Genomic DNA, 17,110 nt, shown 5'->3' with positions numbered 1-17,110 from the left:
TTCAAAGTAATGAGTTCCCCTTTCAACATGTGTTGCAAGGCTTGGGCCAGTGACATGTTGATCTTGGTGAATTGTCTTCTAGGCTTCTGTTGATTACTCTGTGGTAGCTCTAGTGTTGCAGGAGTAGGATTAGAAATGTGAACTGCTCCTACGGATTGGTGACTTCTGTTACGGCCAGGTTGACCATACACAGCATTAGACTCCTTCTTTCCACTAGGGGGCTTCTTTGCAGTGCTTGATGAAGTGGCACCCACCTGTATCTTACCACTTCTTATGCCACTTTCCACACGCTCTCCAGTCATTATCAGCTCAGTGAAACCAGATGATGAGCTTCCAATGAGGTGACTATAGAAAGGACTATTCAGCGTACTCATAAACATATCCACTAGCTCCCTGTCAGTCAGAGGAGGTTGAACTCTGCCAGCCAGGTCTCTCCATTTCTGGGCATACTCCTTGAAATTCTCCTTAGCACCCATTGACATGCTTTGTAGCTGCATGCGAGTAGGTGCTAAATCAGCATTGTATTGGTATTGCCTGTAGAAGGCCTCAGCAAGATCATTCCAATCACGGATATTGACACTCTCCAATTGATAGTACCATTCCAATTGAGCTCCAGACAAGCTCTCTTGGAAGAAATGAATCCATAACTTCTTATCAGCAGTATGTGGTTGAATCCTCCGGACATAGGATCTTAAATGTAGCTTGGGACATGAGACACCATCATACACCACAAAAGCAGGAACCTTAAAACCAATAGGTATGACCACTCCAGATATTAAACTCAGATCTTCAAAATCCATCCCAGAAGATTTTTGTAACTCCATAGCATTCATTCTATCCACCAGCATCTTGTACTTATCTTCATTAGGATCATGATAATAATTTGCTTCAGAATCAGAATCTCCCACAGTATCATGGGGACTACCTCCCTCTTTCTCAGAATTTTCAGACTCATAATCATCAACCTGTTCCTTTGTCTTGATAGGGCCTCTGAATCTTCTTCCCAGATTGATAAGGCCTCCTGATCTTCTAGTCTTCTTCTTCTTCTTAGCCAGCAATGTCTTCAACTCATCTTGCCCCTTGGACAAGTTCAGAATCAACTCTTGGAATTGTGCATTCTGAGCCTGGAGATCTTTGACAGTCTGTTCAAGAGCCATTTCTGCTGAAATAAACAGCGAGAAGATAAGATACCTGTTCTTAAGAAACCTGTGATGCAATAATATGGTATGTAGATGCTTATGCAATGTTTTCAAGGACCGTAGGATTTAAATTTGTTTAAACCACCAAAAAGTAAACTTTTATTAGTAATAAACTTGTTTGCCCCTTGGGCTTACAATAAAAATGAAATGAATACAAAAAATGGGGTTTTAAGTCTCCCATGGACGTTTCCTCTTTGTGTTGAGGTATGAGTTGAGATTCCGCTCCTCGTGAAGTTGTTTTGTTAGCTCCAGGATTCTTTCCTGACTTGCCTTGTAATGAGTCTCAAAAGTATCTCTTTGCTCCTTCAACTGGATCCAGGACCTCTGTAACTCTTCCATGTCAGTGGGCATGTCTGGATGAAGAATGATGTAAGAAGTATCTCCTTCAGCAACAGGCTCCATGGTAGCTGGCAAGATAGCAGGATATGGCATCATAAGAGTCTGAGGACGAGATCGTACCCATCTGAGATATGGTTCCATAGGAATAGTGTACTTGGGTTCCAGAGTCTTGCTGTCAACCTTATTCACTTTACCCCATGCTCGTATGAACCTTTGACGGTAACCTTGAAGATCGTTGTCGTAGTCGAACATAATACCCTGAATAAGCATGTCATGAGGACCATCAGTCCGAGTGTAACCAAACTGACGTAGAGCTAAAGAAGGGTTGTAGGTAATGCCCCCTCTTATGCCAAGGAGTGGCACATTAGGGAACTCCCCACAACGGTCAATGATGGTAACATTCTCCATAGATCTAGAGCACCAATGAATATCTGAATGAGAAAGTGACATAATCCTCTTGGACCACCTGAACCCTTGTTCATTCTTCATCACTGATCGAGGGAGGTGAGAAATAAACCACCTAGATAATAGAGGTATGCAACACATCAGAGTTCCTCGTGCCTTCGTAGTACGGGTATGAAGAGAGTGTAAGGTGTCTCCAAGTAATGTAGGCACTGGATTGCGAGTCAGAAATATGTTGATGGCGTGTACGTCTATGAACTGGTCTGGATTGGGGAACAGTATTAAGCCATAAATCAATAGGGTTAAGATCTCCTCAAAAGCATCATAACTCATAGCCTTCAGGAATACTTGAGCTTTCTCCACCAATACCTTAGCAAGAATACCCTTAACTCCACTCCTTGTTTCTAGAACAATGTCTGATTTCTTTAAATGTAAGGCTGCAGCAATGACTTCAGGTTTAGGCTCTTTTTCCAAGCCTGTGAAGGGTTTCTGATCAAGAATAGGTATACCCAGAAGCTTGGAGAACTCTTCCATTGTAGGAACCAGCTGATAGTCGGGAAATGTGAAGCAATGATGTTTAGGGTCAAAGAACTGAAACAGGACACTCATCATGTCTTCATTGAACCCTGAAGTGACTAGATCCAGTAGGTGACCATGCCTCTTGATGAACTAGGAGTTTTCAGAAACTTGAGAGACCAATTCCTTAAGCTTAGGAGGTATTCCTACAAAGTTGATCCGGATAGTATACCTACGAGCAGAAGCCATGACCTGCAACAAAGAACAAAGATAAATCCTTTGGTCCTTGAAATGGTTAGTGAAAATGTTATGCTTATGATGCATGATGATGCTATGATGTTATGCTCAATCACAAACATGTGGCACACACAAACAAGTCACACAATAGCCCTAGGTTTGAAGGCTTGCATGAGGTTTAAAGGTAAGTACCCTCCCCTGAAGTTTAGTTGATTCATCCTGTCCTACAAAAGTAACCAGGTTCTAAGGGATCTCAAAATCATTGATCCTTCACAAGGGTGGTTGTTCAGTAGGCAACTTACTTGCCAACCAAAACCCTCCAAGTTTAGGATCTCAATGAGTGTAGTATCGAGTATCAACCAACTTTAGTCTTCACCAAAGCCGGTTATCTCACTACTTTCTAAAGACCAAGATGGGATGACTAGGGTTCTAAAAGTCAGTTAGTGTATTGACAACATATGGCAACCTCATATTATCCTCAACTTGCTTAAGGAACATAAGCACCAACCAAGAAGTCACACTAACTATGGCCACCAGATCAACCATATCGATATACGCCGTACAGTTTCCTTGGTCTATTGCCATTTACCTAAGGTACACTAGATCCGGGTTAGGGTCTTTCACACATAAGAGCACCCAACAGATAAGTATAAAGCAAACAAGGCAAACAATTTTAAAGTGATCTAATTCCTAAGGGTACCCCTCTTTTATTAAGTCCCCAGCAGAGTCGCCAGTTCTGTAACACGGTGGGAGAACTGACTTTAGTTAAATGTTGCGGATAGCAAGAGTCGCCACCGACTTTTATTTTATCCAAAAGGAAAGGACATAAAAGAACAGAAAAGACCTTAAAAAGATTTTGAGTTCGGGGGGTAGGTTATACAAAGGGAAGGTACTAGCACCCTTTATATCCATGGTTATCCATGGGCTCTTAGTTACTTAGCTCACTTTGTTTGTTTGCAAGAGTGTAGTGTGTGATTAGAAAAATTTCTTTAAGTACTTTGTAATGACCCTCGTATGGGTGTATACAAAGCCTAGTTTAGAAATTGTGAGGTGTAAAAGTAATTTCGAAAAGTGTGAGCAAGTAACTATGAGATACCTACCCTAGATTAAGTCTTTCGTGTTCTCGTATATTCTTTCAATGGTAAGACTGTCCCTATTATTAAGGAATAGGTAGTCATTACCTTGGATGTGTTTAAGGGACGGGCGTAGGGTCATCGTATGGTCAATGAAGGCAACATAAGGGGTGTCTTTAGCAACTCGTAGGGACTATCATCATATTTACCGAAGGGACAAGATCATTATATCGTAGGCAACCTCGTAGGGACTTGATCTTTTAAGTTTATAGGGACTTGATGATTTTTCTGTTTGAAGGGACTTTGCTTAAGACACCCCTATTTTCGAGGGACTTGACCATTTAAAGAAGGCAACCAAGAGGAATACCCTAGGAAGTACAGATGGCGATCAAAGATCGACTTACGTGTGTGAGTGTTATTTTTCAGATATTTGTCTTGAATTTAATTTTCTAAGTTCAATTATTTACAGTTAGTTTTTTGCACTCCCTAAATTACTAACCACGTAATAAATATTTACAAAAATAAAAGCAAGAAAAATAAATTCCTAAACTATTACATGGCTATGGGACAGATACATAATAATCAGGCTAGAAAGAATAAATTTACAACCTATACATTTGTTCCTAATATTATAAATAAAACAAAATTAAAATAAGGAAAATAATGAAGCAAAAATAGAATAGATAAAAGCAAATAATAATAAAATAATAAATAAACAATGGTAATAAAGCAATAATAAAATAACAATAATAATAAAGTGATAATAAAAAGGTTAGAATTTTAAAAGAAATTATTTTAGGTTAAACAAGTTAGATTTTTTTAGAAGTTATTAGAAAAATATGAGTTTAAAATAAATTAGTAATAATAAAAGAATTTAAAATACATTAATGTACAAATTATAAAATAAAAAAGTTATATGAAAAATATTAAGTTAGTTATTTACAAAATAAATAAAGATTATAGAAAATATCAAATTATTAGATTAATAGGTTTATTATTATTATTCAATTAGAAAAATGGTCAATTAGATTTTATTTACAAAATATATAAGGATTTATTATTATAAGTAAGTAATAAAAAAAGTTATTAAAATAGTTAGTATTTATTATTTATTTACAAAAAATATAAAGATTATAGAAAAATATTAAATAATTAATTTAGTAGGTTTTCACGCCCTACATTACTAAACCACGCAGTTAATATAGGATCAATGGCAGGAATTTAAATGGCAGAAAAATAAATGGCAGAAAAATAAAATGGCAGAAAATAAATGGCAGAAAATAAAACCCTAATTATTACAACGCTTTGGTGCAGTTACATAATAAAGATGGCGAAAAGTAAAACTGAAAATATTACAAGTTAAAACTTAAAATATTACAAGGGCGAAGTAGTTACAGTGTATGAATAACATATATATGAGCGAAAATAGGAAATAATAATAATGTTTGTTAAGGTTTAAGAAAAGGTTTATGGTTTAGAGGAAACAACACGGTTAAAGTTTTAGGTTTGAAATTTAGAGTTTGTGGCGAAATTGTCAGGGTTTAGGAAAAAACAGGGTAGTTAGTTATGAAAAAAAAATGTGCAGATCTAAATATATGTATTAAAAAAAAATATGAATTAAAAAAAAAACAACGGCGTTGCTAGCGCAAAATTGCGATCATCGCAACTGGATCGGATAACACAAATGTCACGCCTCATACACGTATATGTGAAAACGGCGTATTGACACGATCCGATCCGAAAACATAATCAAATTATAACATAAAATAGAAATATATATATATTTAACACACTAGTTAGATATTATAAATTATATATTATATGATCCATATGCATTTTTATTAACAACAAAATTATTATTATATTATATTATATATTATGAGACATGTAAAACTTATATAAAAACAAACACATCAAATACATAATACAATGAACCAAATTATTATACCTGTTATACTTATGTGCATAAAAAAGGCAAAACGGCGATATCTTGATATATTTAACCAAACCGCATGTATCAAACTGTGTGTACGATACTATAGATCAGTCACTCTCAGTTTCTCTTTTTTGTTCTGTCTTTTGGCCTCTCTCTATCAGTCATGCTAGTAAATATATATAGGAACAAATTAGGTTAATGATAATGGGCCTAAGTTTATTTTGAAACTCAATATTAAATTAAAAACTGAATAAAGTTAAATAATTAAAATAGTTAAAATTAAAATAAAAACTAATTAACCTATTTATTTATTCTAGACCCAATATAAAAATAAATAGACTCAAAAAAAAAAGTCGGGCACCAAAATGCTCGAAAAAATAAAATGAACACGTCAAAATAATCAGCGCGAAATAAATAACTCGGAAAAATACAACGTTTGGTCGGATTTTGAAATAAAAATTATGACTGTTTAAACCGCTCAGACTGATCAACATATGACCAAAAATAGTCGTAAAAATATTTTTAGCATGTCAAATTAAACCACGTGAACCGCAGATTAATGTTACCGACATTTGCAAACTTAAACTTGACATTTTTTCGTTGACTAATTTTAGGCACAGTTAAAAAGTTAATTTGACCAGTCTGTTTGTAAATTCCGAGAAATTATTCCGGCTAATATTAAGACTGAAAAAAATGTTATGCTATGAAGATGATGCAAATGAATGTGAAACAAAAAAATTGTTAGAGTTAAAAATAGAGGGCAAATTTTGGGGTGCAACAAACCCCTTACTCTCTGGTGTATGGTATGGAAGCGGTCCTACCTGTTGAAGTGGAGATTCCTTCTCTAAGAGTCCTGTTGGATGTCAAGTTAGACGAAGCCGAATGGATTCGGACAAGGTTCAACGAGTTGAGTCTTATCGAAGAGAAGCGAATGGCAGCCATTTGTCATGGGCAGTTGTATCAGAGTCGGATGAAGAGAGCCTTTGATCAGAAAGTGCGTCCTCGTTGTTTCCAAGTCGGAGATTTAGTGTTGAAAAGGATCTTTCCTCCTCAGACAGATCACAGGGGCAAGTGGACTCCTAACTATGATGGACCTTATATTGTCACCAAGGTTTTTGATGGTGGGGCCTTAATGCTTGCAACTATGGATGGTGAAAACTTCACTTCCCCTGTGAACTCAGACGCAGTTAAAAAATACTTCGCATAAAATAGACCCGCTGGACAGTAAAAAGAATAGTCCAAGCAAAAATGGGCATCCCGACGAACCAAGAAAATGAAAAGGTTCGGGCAAAAATTAGGGATTAAAAATGAAAAGATCGTACACCTGGTAAGTTGAAAACCTGAAAAGGCAACTTAGGCAAAAATGGGTATCCCGGTGGATTGAAAACCCGAAAAGGGCGATCCAGGCAAAAGTTAGGGATTAAGCGAACGACTGCGTTCTGAGTTAGTTCTGAATCTCATCTCATGTCGATGATTGTAAATTTTCGAAAGGTAGGAAACAGTCCAATCACCTTTTCAGAAGGCTGATCATCTGGAGGAGCTTGAAGACGGGCAAGTCATAGCAGAATTGGAACCCAATAGAAATCCATTTCACATTGCCATTAGATTAATTTCTGTTTTTATCTTTTGTGCGATTACCTCTTTCCAGGGATTGCTTCCTGATGTAAACGCCTATTCAGAGGCCATTCAATCAATAAAATCATGTTATTCAGTATATCTTTGTTTTCATTTTCATTTTACTGTTTTGTTTGCAAAAATGATGTCCGAATTTTTGATAAACATTGCATCATGACACATAAGGGCTTTACAGGTACATGCTTAATAAACATTTAAAATTGCTGTAAATTTTAAGTGCTTTGGATCGTCTATTCAGAACAGATACCCTCGGGGCATTTCCTTAAAATCCCCTGCAGATGATCGTGAATATCTTCCCCAGTGAAGTCGCCAACAGACGAATCCGGTGTCTTATCCCTGCAGAGCTGATCAGAGTGTTGGATTCTTCAATCCCCAGCAGGTTCTCACCACTGTACTTCCCCAAGCGTTTGTTTCAAGACATACACCCCCCAATAGAGTTGACAGTGCCAGACTATATATCCCCAGCGAAGTTGACAGTGTCAGACTGTATCTTCCCAGTAGAAGTGGCTGCTCCTTAGAGTTCGAGGCCAGATCGATAATCCCAATGCCAGATCCATGGTTTCTTTCCTTGAAATAGAACCTCGGTACCGTATCAGTGTTTGCTTCCCCTGCTGAGTCATCTCCCGCTGATCGTGGTTTCCAGAACCACTATCGCTTTCCCCAACAGCAGGTTTTCAGTGTCGTTCTCTCCCCAGTCAGAATCTTGGCATTTCATCATTGCTAGAACACCGTGTGGCGGGTCATTTCCCCACATATTTCTTTGCGTTGTGCATCTCCAGCAGCCTTGCTAGAGCCCAGAGGATGGTGATCATTTCCCCAGCAGATCCCCTTGCCTCAGCTTGGCATTCTACCCAACATTTCGCATCCCTGCATGTAGAATCATATTGCATTGCATTCTCCCAAATCGCGTAGCATTTCCATTTTCATGGAGCATTACGCCATTGAAAATTCAAACATACGCATGTAAGCATAAAACATTCTCGGTATCCCAAGTGATAAGCTAGAAGTTGTTTCCAGTACTCAGACTGAAGATTGTTCATGACCCACCTTGGTTATCCCCAGCAAGTGTCATTGGCCCATGCACTGCCTCTATTATCCTTCCCTATTTCTGCCGATGCTGACGGGCATGAAGTTTCCGGTATTCAGACCGAAGTGGCGTTCAGGCCAGTCTTGCGATGTTCAGATCGAAGAAGTTTCCGACGTTCAGGTCGATGCAACTTGTGGCATTCAGGCCAGTGTTTCGGTATCCAGATCGAAGTGGCGTTCAGGCCAGTTTTCCGATATTCAGATCGAAGTGGCGTTCAGGCCAGTTTTCCGGTATCCAGACCGAAGTGGCATTCAGGCCAGTTTTCCGGTATCCAAACCGAAGTGGCATTCAGGCCAGTGTTCCGATATTCAGATCGAAGTGGCGTTCAGGCCAGTTTTCCGGTATCCAGACCGAAGTGGCATTCAGGCCAGTGTTCCGGTATCCAGACCGAAGTGGCGTTCAGGCCAGTTTTCTGGTATCCAGACCGAAGTGGCGTTCAGGCCATTTTTCCGATGTTCAGATCGAAGTCCTTTCCAATATTCAGACTGATGAGCGGCATTCAGGCCATGGTTATTTCTGTGTTACCATTTATTTTGGTATCCAGTTAACATTCCTTGTCGGTATTCAGACGGACTTTCACCGTACCAGACGAATTCTTCTTTCAAGACCACCTCTTTGCCGATTCTGACAGGCATTGTTACTTCACTTCACTTCAGTGAAAACTTTTGGGCTTTTATTGTATTCAATCCCTTGATACCTCGAAAGTACGAAAGCCGCTGCCATCTTCTTTCCGGGTCTCCAGTCGATTGAATAGGGGCAGCTGTAACACCCCAAAATTTGCCCTCGTCATTCATGCATTCACTTTTTAGGTCATTTAGCATTTCATACCACATTGCATCATGTCAATCGGAATTAGCTCCAAGAAGCTCGGACATCATCCAGGACACTTTGTGGGTTCTACTTAGACGATCAGTCAACACAAGGAAAAGACTTGAGGTACTACCAACAGGGCCAGATGGGGCCTATTCACCGTACAAATCGCCAGGCTGGAAGAAGCAAGAATCTGCTGCTGAGCTGTCATGCTCGCTAGGCGAGCAGATGCTTCGCCTAGCGAAAAGAACTGTCATGCTCGCTAGGCGAGCAGGTCCTTCGCTAGGCGAAGGGCGCGCACTTCAGAAAATATCAGAAAGATTTTGGGCTTGAGTTGCCCTCATTTGAGCCCACTACCCACGAAATCAGTCTATAAATATAAGAGTTGCAGTAGAGGACAAAACACTTGGAGTTTCACCGAAGAAAGGTCTTGAGAGAAGGAGACCTAGGAACTACTCTGCAGCAATCTTCAGGCAGCTCTAAGAAGTTCACTCCGATTCACATGCTCTTTTGCCTCCGCCTCACGCAAACCCTAACAGAGCTTTGCAAATCCAGCCGTGCCGTTCGATCGGCCTCTCTCATCAGGTATGCCTTTGTTCCTATTACTCTATGCGTTGAATTTGAATACTATGAATGCATGAGGTAACACCAGGTTTTGCACACGAGTTTATGCTTGCGTATGAATATGTGAATAGTGTCTTGAATGTTTAATAATTTCGTTTCCGAAAGGAATGCCATAGGGTTTGGAATCCTTAAAATCGTACTGTTATCGATGGGAAATTCAAAACCCGCAGGCGCTCGCTAGCCGCTTCGCTAGGCGAGCACGCAGCGAAGCTTCGCTAAGCTTTCGCTAGGCGATGCAGTAGCGAACGCGACAGTTTTCGTTTTTTTTTCTTTGTTCTGTTTGTTCTAACCTGTCTTGTGTTGCCATGGCATTGTTTTCCGTGGATTTCATTTTGTTTGTCTAACCTTTTTGTTGAGTTTTTGTGAGGACTCACATACTCTTGCAGGGATACCATGCGGAGGTTTATTCTGATTACTCGTATTGACTGATTTTCTTTGATGGTCTAGCTAGAGAGATCTTAGGGTTGCTAATCCTTTAATTGCTGTAACTTCGGATCTTTATCCGTGTGGTAATTTTTTCCCTTTCTCGTACTTTATCACTTTCTTAGCTGGAAGACCTCGATAGGAGGCAATGTTTGAGCCCCTTGGTGGCATTTTACTTTAAGATACATGTTTTGTGTGGTGTGATCGCTTCCCCATAGGACACGAGGCTTCAGATAGTCTCCCGTTTGCATGCCAATTAAGGTAGCACTGTTCCTTCGCCTAGGACTTCCTTTTTGCATGCGCGTTCCTACAACGTGAACAAACCCTAAAACCCAAAGCAACATGTTATCTCCTTCTACTACAGGCGAGTAAGTCTCCAAAGGTTGAGCATCCGGTAGATTGCGTAGTAACGTTGTTCGTCCAAAACCCAATCCATAACCCCGCAGTTAGCCGAACTACGGCTTGCTCTGATTCTCATTCCAGATGAGATACGTAGGCATAAGACGCGATGTCTTAGCGAGCACACATCCCCCCAACCCATAGGTCAGCCGAGCTACGAAGACTCTGATTCTCATATTCAGATGAGATACGTATGCAGTGGATGCGACATCCGCGCGAGTCATTTCTCTTAACCCTTTTTTGGTAAATAAACACATTAGGTAAACTCACACCCTTTAGACAAGAACCGCAAAAGTGGATCCCGTAGAGTACTATGGATGCGTAGGGGTGCTAATACCTTCCCGTCGCATAACCGACTCCCGAACCCAAGATTTGGTTGCATGACCTTGTCTTTTCCTTTCCTTTTTTCAGGTTTACTTCGAGTGTTTCCTTTCCCTCCTTTGGGATAAATAATGCACGGTGGCGACTCTTCTGTCATTTTCTTTCGCCGGTTGTTTTTTTGCACACTGAATTTTTCAGGTTGCGACACCTACTCCACTTGACTAACTCTATATACAAAGGATCTTGGGGTTAGGTTCAAGAGCCTCAGCACGTAGTGCGAGCATAATGAACGACTCAAACGATTAGCAAGGGACTGACTGCTAGTCCCTTCTATCTTCCAATTGCCTCTTCACTTATGAGGACTTGAAGTACATGGCACAAAGGTAAACAAACACAGTCATTTCCTCTTAAGGAGGACTTCAGCCAAATGCCTGCCAAAAGAAACGATAGGGCTTCCAGACTACATGGAGTTAGAGGATGATTACCTAGGTGGTATTCCAACCACAAGCAAAGCAACTCAAGCAATGAGCTAAAGCAACTAAAGTACCTATAAGAAAGTCAAACAAGTCAATATTCACATTCAGACAAATCAAACAGACACAACAGTGGTTCCTCAATATGTACACAATACAAGTCAATAACTCAACAACTCAAGTGAGTTCATCACCAAGTGACCTACAACATAACCAAGGTTAGTGGACAAAGCAAATTTGCATCTCAAGCCATAAGATTGCATCAACCACTAGAGCTAATAGCTTGAACCTGAAATACAAAGCTCAAAAGATGAGTACAAACCACTAGTCCAAGACTAGGGTCAAAGGTAAAGCAAAAAGTCAAAACAGCAACCAATATTCAACATGAAGCACATTTATTCAAGTAAGAACATGTCCTAAAAAGGACTAAACTCAAATCCTAAGGCAATTGGAACAAGTATGAGCATTTCACAAGCCATTTAGCAACACATGTCACATTTTGCACCACATTCAAACAATCAAGCATATTTGAAAATCCAGCAAGGCACAAATCCAGAAATTCTCATCACAAAATAAAAGACATTCAAATGAACATGTAGAAAAAAGAATGGATTTATTTGGATTCATTTGCCATTTTTTATGATTTTTGGAATTGGATAAAAATAATGAAACAATAATGAAATGAATGTGAAAAATGAAAATGAAATTGTGAAATTGAAAACTGCAGAAATCAAGAGTTGAACACAGGCCAGGTATGTCAAATAGGCGCTCAGCACCAAAATTCAATTAGAGAATCAAAACTTCATTCGCCAGGAATCGAGCTGTGGTTTGTGAGGATCCAAACGTTACTCAAAATGCTGCGCTTGGCTTCAAGGGAAGAAATAGTTGGAAATTGAAATGGCACCTGCCAAGGTTCGAACCGAGTACAGGGCGGTCACAAGTGCGCCAAACCAAAACGACGCCGTTTAAGGCACAAGCCCTAGGCGCATAACAGGCGGTGGTTCTACTATTCATCAGCGGTGGTTTCCACCGTCTTCCTCATGAAGACGGTGGTGCTACAGTGCATCACATATTTTTTTTGCAGAATTCAACGTGTGATATACCATTGGAACCGTCTTTCTTCGTAGAGCATGAATCTACCATTCACTAAGCCTAATTCTGAATGGATTGGACGAATCGAAGACAAACACATTTGTACATCAAACTTTAAATCAACACAACTTCATCAATATTCATCCGTTTTTAATGAAATTTATATCAGAATTCTCAGCACAACGAGATCTACACAATCATATACATGAAATAGCAAATGGTGAAGGTCGAAAATACACCTACTTGGAATGGCAGTGTTGAAAAACACCGTTCTCGTGCCTCCAAATGATCCAAATCTTCTCCAGCAACCTTGATTTGAAGCTTTGAATAAGGATTAGTGGTTGAAAGCTCCTAGATCTTGCTTAATTTGAACCTTCCATTGATGTGTTCATGTGCTTGGCATGCTTCAAACCTTGCTCAATTTCCACGAATTATGACTGATTCATGCTCCAAATTCCATGAGGATGATGGATCTATGAAGAAAATGTGTTTTTGTGTGGAGAAAATTTGAATTCCAATGAGAGAGAAATTTTGGAGGGAAAAGCAAATCTAGATCTAGAACTTGTCAAAAAATGAAAATTCTATTATGATTTAGCATTTATACTCTGTCCTAATGACATTGTAATCACAATTAGACATGCACTAATCATAATTAAGGAGATTAGAGGTGTATGACCAAATTAGCAAATGTGTGGTGCATGGAGAATTTTACACGTGAACAGTAACATGCTAGCATCCAAATCCACTTAAAATGACCTAATAAACACAATGGAGGTGGTTTTAGGCTTGTAGCTTGCACCAAATTTAAATTCCCCAATTTCCCTCCAAAATGCATATGAATGGACACATGATCATGTAATGTTATTTCATGCAATGCAATGATGGATTTGGAAAATATAGGTCAAGACAAGAATTTTGCAAAAAGAATGGCTTTATTTGGAGTTTTGAGTCAAAAGTTATGCCATGTTGAAGTTCCATGCATACTTCATGATCATTTGGCCCTAACTCCTCAACCATTCATCAGATGCTCATGATCTTGGACTTTTTGGAAATGGGAGAGAAAGATATTCAACTTTCATTTTGAACAAAATTTCACTTGAAGCTTCTTTGATGTTGTAAAATCAAGTTGAATTTGAACCAAAATCTTTCCATTTTTGGAAACTTTCAATTACAGGTCACTTTCCATTTTGGGAAACTTTTGATCTGGCTTCAAATTCTTCAAGGTTGATGTTTGAAATGACAAATGAACCTCTTTTGAACATGAATGAAGTGTCTCAAACCATTTCTCCATCTCCTAGCCCTCAGCCCTTGCAGAATTGACTATACAGGTCCTCAAATGACCTAGCCATGCTCTGATCAGCTTGAGCCTCAACCACTTGAGGAATTGGCTCAGAAATGAAACCCCTAGCCCATATAAGCTCTCCACATAACCATGTGATCTTCATCATCAACAAATACCTCATCTCCTTGATAAACCCTGACTGGAAGAATGCATTGATTAGGGTTGACCAGAGGTCAAAACCCTAATCCCAAGGAACTTGAGCATGCACAGTGAAGCCCTTGAGGATGACATAACCATGATGATGGTGATGTACCCTTGCAATCAAGATAATGCTCCACCTTTGAAGGACCAAGAAAACCCTAACTGAAGCACAAACCCTCAGATGGTTGGTGATCAATTTTTGGAGATCCTCAGGCTTAAACCATATACCACCTCCATCTTCTGAAAAAGACATTGGAGGATGACTTCTGATTTCCATATGATATACAATATGCAAATGCCTAATGTCCTAAAACATGAAATGCAATATGCTAAGCTAGTCCCAAGAAGAGGAGGGCAAATTTTGAGGTGTTACAGCTGCCCCTATTCAATCCACTGTGAACCTGTCGATATGAATAGCCTCAGCTTTCAAATGATCAGGGTGAAGAGTGATTGAATACCAAGAACAGACGAACAATTTGCACTCCGCTGGGAAATAAATAACAATGCCTGTCAGAATCGGCAAAGAAGTGATTTTGAAAGAAAAATCTGTCTGGTACGGTGAAAGTTGGCCTGAATACCGAAACAGAATATTGACCTGGATACCAAAATAAATGATAACACAGGAACCACCATGTCCTGAACGCCGCTCATCAGTCTGAATACTGAGCATCGGAATCTGGGAGTATTAACATCGGTCTGAACACCGAGAGATTGGCCTGAATGCCCGAAAAACTGGCCTGAACGCTACTTCGGTCTGAATACCACTTCGGTCTGAATACCGGAAAACTGCCCTGAATGCCACAAGTGCGTCGACCTGAACGTCGGAAACTTCTTCGATCTGAACATCGGAAACTGGCCTGAATGCCACAAGTGCGTCGACCTGAACGTCGGAAACTTCTTCGATCTGAACATCGGAAAACTGGCCTGAGTGCCACAAGTGCGTCGACCTGAACGTCGGAAACTTCTTCGATCTGAACATCAGAAACTGGCCTGAATGCCACAAGTGCGTCGACCTGAACGACGAAAACTTCTTCGATCTGAACATCGGAAACTGGCCTGAATGCCACAATTGCGTTGACCTGAACGTCGGAAACTTCTTCGATCTGAACAGCGGAAAACTGGCCTGAGTGCCACAAGTGCGTCGACCTGAACGTCGGAAACTTCTTCGATCTGAACATCGGAAACTGGCCTGAATGCCACAAGTGCGTCGACCTGAACGTCGGAAACTTCTTCGATCTGATCATCGGAAACTGGCCTGAGTGCCACAAGTACTTCGACCTGATCGTCGGAAACTTCTTCGATCTGATCATCGGAAACTGGCCTGAGTGCCACATCCGCTGGGGATTATTATTATTTTTTTTCTTTTCTTGAACCCCAAAAATTTTTCTTGATTATTTTTTATTTCCATCTCCGCCCGACAGAAATTCTTCCTCCAATATCGCACTACTGGGGAATACCATTGACCCAACGTCACGATGCTAAACTCCTCGGAGTAACATCTTCATCTTCCGGCGAAACCAAATCTCAAACGGTAACCACGGCTTGAGTCTAACTTATCCAACGTCATGATACTAAACTCCTCGGAGTAACATCTTCACCATCCGGTGAAACCAACTCTCAAACGGTAACCACGGCTTGAGACTAGCTTATGCTTGCAATGCCGATGCATGATGATTTTTTCAGCGTAATGCTCCATAACCATAGAAATGCTACGCAATTAGGTATGCAATATGCTATGCTTTATCTAAATGATGAATGCATAAAAGGTATCCCCCTCAAGGGACTCCACTGGGGGAGCTCGAGGCACTCTGCTGAGGAGCTTGATACCACTCCGATCTCCAACATGCTGGGGAATAACACTGCTGCTGGGGAAAGGAAAACCCTTACCAGGGATGAACTCCACTGAACTTGATCCGCTTGGGGACTTCGCTGGGGAAGAAACCACCAACGCACTCTGCGGGGAAAACAACAATCTTCCGACTTGCTGGGGATATAACAATCTCACCCCTGCTAGGGGAAACCACAACCTTCAGACCTGGCTGCCGAGGAAACACCGATCTCAAACCCGCTAGGGAGATAACCATCTCGAACCTGCTAGGGAAAATACGGAATATTGACACGGAACCCCTGTCGACTCGTCGAGCACTGGCGTTCAACATCTAACCAAAGTATTAACTTTCCACCTCAGACTTTGAAGAGTCTTCTTGATTAATCCTCAAGGATCGTCGTCATTCTTTCACCGTCTTTTCACATTCTTCAATTCCTCATCCCTGATCGGACTCCACGGGGATCTTCCATCAAAAAGCTTCACATCACAACCTGCAAGTGAGTGAAAATATCTAACAGCACCTGCAAAAGAGATCGTTAGATAAAAACGTGCCCTAGGCGTGCCAAAGTTTCAACACCTAGGTCACTCAACCTTCCGAATAAGATTTCAAGTTCACAATCCTATAAGCATGTATTGGAAGGGATCTCCATATCTCAACATGCAAAGATTCTTATCAAAATAAACAGATGTTTTTGCAATCAAAGCGGTAATGAAAACAAAAACAAAATTATTTGACTGAATATGCATTTTATTGATTGAAAAAAGGTGGCTCAAAACCGAGCAATACACAGGAAGCAATTCCTGAAAAGAGGTAATTGCGCACAAAAGGAAAAATCTATCCTAATGGCAATGTGAAACCGTGATCTCATCGAGTTCCAACTCGGTTACACCCCATATGTCCTCAAGACTCTTCGTGCTTTCTGCCTTCTAAACAAGACGCTTCCGACCGATCCCTGTCGGGGATTATCCATGTGTCTTAACCAAAACAAAAACGATCATGCTAGACGCAGTTGTTCGTTTCAATCCCTCTTTTGCCTGGACCGCCCTTTCGGGTTTTCAGTCCACCGGGATACCCTTTTTTGCCCAAGTCGCCCTTGTGGGGTTTTCGACTTGCCGGGTGTACAATTTTTCCTTTTTATCCCTAATTTTTTCCCGAACCTTTTCATTTTTTTTTTGGTTCGCCGGGATGCCCATTTTTGCATGGACTATTTTATTCTTTTTGTCCAGAGGATC

Source organism: Lathyrus oleraceus, chromosome 6 (assembly GCF_024323335.1).
Source record: "Lathyrus oleraceus cultivar Zhongwan6 chromosome 6, CAAS_Psat_ZW6_1.0, whole genome shotgun sequence".
NCBI classification, from domain to species: Eukaryota; Viridiplantae; Streptophyta; class Magnoliopsida; order Fabales; family Fabaceae; genus Lathyrus; species Lathyrus oleraceus.
Note: the sequence above shows the minus strand (reverse complement) of the source record.